The sequence below is a fragment of the Penaeus monodon genome, chromosome 14 (genome assembly GCF_015228065.2).
Source record: "Penaeus monodon isolate SGIC_2016 chromosome 14, NSTDA_Pmon_1, whole genome shotgun sequence".
Taxonomy (NCBI): Eukaryota; Metazoa; Arthropoda; class Malacostraca; order Decapoda; family Penaeidae; genus Penaeus; species Penaeus monodon.
The window spans coordinates 8331592-8334154 of record NC_051399.1 but is presented as its reverse complement, the minus strand read 5'-3'; the positions used below and the strand labels follow the sequence as shown (position 1 = coordinate 8334154).

At 38.4% G+C, this 2563-nt stretch overlaps 1 non-coding gene across 1 annotated transcript; it reads left to right on the top strand.

Moving 5' to 3' along the window:
- Window positions 1-236: 236 nt before the first annotated feature.
- Window positions 237-309, top strand: Trnar-ucg. Its single transcript has one exon. It is a non-coding gene; the product is annotated as a tRNA-Arg (tRNA).
- The last annotated feature ends 2254 nt before the right edge of the window (window positions 310-2563 follow it).

The window sequence follows — 2563 nt, the reverse complement described above, 5'->3', positions numbered from 1 at the left end:
GCACTGACAGAGTCAATAAAGCCAAAGTCAGCATCGACTGATCGTGCGTGTGTGTATATAAACACACGCACACGCCTTTTCTTCTTCTTCTTTTAACGGTAGGTTCATGTTTGAGCCGCCGTGGTCACAGCATGATACTTAATTGTAGTTTTTTTTTCATGTTGTGATGCTCTTGGAGTGAGTACGTGGTAGGGTCCCCAGTTTTCTTCTTTGTCCATTTATATCACTTTACACCCGACCGTGTGGCCTAACGGATAAGGCGTCGGACTTCGGATCCGAATATTGCAGGTTCGAGTCCTGTCTCGGTCGCTTTTGTTTCATATTCTTACGTTTGCGTACATTTGGCTACTAGATAAAGCCCTCAGATAACATAACCAAATCTTCGCTGACAGTATCTATAATAAAAGAATGGAGTTAAGTCCCAGAAACCCGTTGGTAAAAGTTAAAATTACTTACTGATCATATAAATCACAGCGGTTTATGAATATAATACTTAGCGAACGTTTTTTTCTGGAAATTATTGGAAAAAGAGAAAGAAGGAGGTGGAGACAAGGAGGAAACGGGGAAGAAAACGAGGGGCAGGGGAGGGAGAGTAAAAACGAGATGGGAAGATGAGGAAGACAGAAGGGGAATGATGAAAAAATAATAATAAATTGGTAGTAAAAGACTGGGTGAGATATATTAGAAAAAAAACTGAGGGAGGGAGAGGAAAGATGGAGGAAAGAAGATGGGAGAGAGGGAAGAGAAGAGAGACGGAGGAAAGGAGAGTAGGGGGATAATGAAGGAGGAAGGGAGGGGGACGAGATAGGTAGGAAAGGAGAAAAGATGGAGAGAGGGAAAAAGGGAGGAAAGGAGAGGAGAGTGAAGAAGAAAGAAAGGGAGGAAAGGAGACGAAGGGAGGGAAGGAAGAGGAAAAAAGAGAGGGAAGAAAGGAGATGGGAGAGAAGAGGAGAATAGAGAAGAAGGAAAGGAGAGGAGAGAGAATAGGGAGAAGAAAGAGGGAGGAAAGAAGGGGAGAGAGACACGAAAAGAGAGAAGAGAGAGGAAGGGAGAAAATGGAGAAGAGAGGAGAGAAGAAATGGGAGGGAACGGGAGAAGATAGAGGGAAGAAAAGAGAGGAGAGCGAGGAAGGGAGCGATATTAGGGGAGAAGAGAAAGCTAGGAAAAGAGAGGAGAGAGAGGAGGGAGAAGAGTAAGAGGGAGGGCGAGAAAGAGGAATTACGGACAATCCTAATCTCCCGATGGATAACGTTCTATACTACGATTACAATGTGATTTCGACCATGCTTGAGTTACTCCTCAAACACATTCTTACTTATGATTAAAATAGTAATTAGCACTTATTGGAAACAGAGGATACATACTCGACACCATACATATGGAATTACGCACATGGACACACAGATATACATTTACACACGTAGGTATAATCTACATATTAACTTTAATAAGTTAGTGCTTAATTTATTAATCAATTTATTTATTTATCAATTAATCAACTTCAAATAAGTTACTCTGAAGCGAGGAAAAGATTTATCAGATCTAACTTTTCGTGCCGTGAAGGTCTGTTAGAAAATATTTGCAAGATGCCGTGAAGTCTTCTTGAAACAACGAAAATGCGTCTTTCCTGGTGCAATTTAATTTACTTGGAAATGCCTGTGATTGCACATTCTTATTTCGACTGAAACTATGTAGCAAGATCACCATGGCAACCCATTTCCTGGATTCATGAGTGCAGTAATGCATGGTCGAGAAGTGCCATAATGTTCTATTGTTTGTTATAAATATCATTGGTTTAGTTCGATTAGATTAGGACTGGATTACTGTTTCATTCTGTTGCGGTAAATAGATTAATGAGTAATGAGGATCAAATCTAGAATATTTTGTCGGTAAATTGGATCCTTCGATAGACCATCCAAGAGACACGACTGAGGATAAAACATTCGTTATTCCTAAGCTTTCAGTAATCAAAATAAGAACCAAAAATATCCAAAAAGTAAAACATCTTTCGGAACTGCAAATAGAGGAGATAATTAGATAGATAAAGAAAGAGAGATAGAGGAAGAGAGAGATATAGAGATAGACATAGGAAGATAGGGTCGCTATTCACGGCCAGACACGAAGAAACACTGAAATTAGTGCAAATTCATGGCACTGTAGTGACTGGCATAAATTGTGTTCAAGCAATGCAGTCTTCCACGTAAAAATAGAAACTTAGAAATGTCAGAAAATAATATATGGATATTAATTCCATGCGAATTGACTAAAGAAAGAGTTGATTATCAATGTTCTCAATAAAATCTGGAATATTCATTACGGGAATTATAAAAGAATTTGGGTGTTTGCTCGTGTAAGTGAATTCAAATATTCATAATTTTTTTTGAAGAAATCATTATCATTTATTGATGCTATTTGTTTATGATATCGTTTTCAACACTATAGATTAAATTAACTATTTCATAAAGAAACCACATTCAGAAACCAACAAAACCATTCGCATTTGTAACCCTCACATTGCATCGTTTTGGGCTGAAATTAAACGTTTGGTTTCCAATGCTAAATG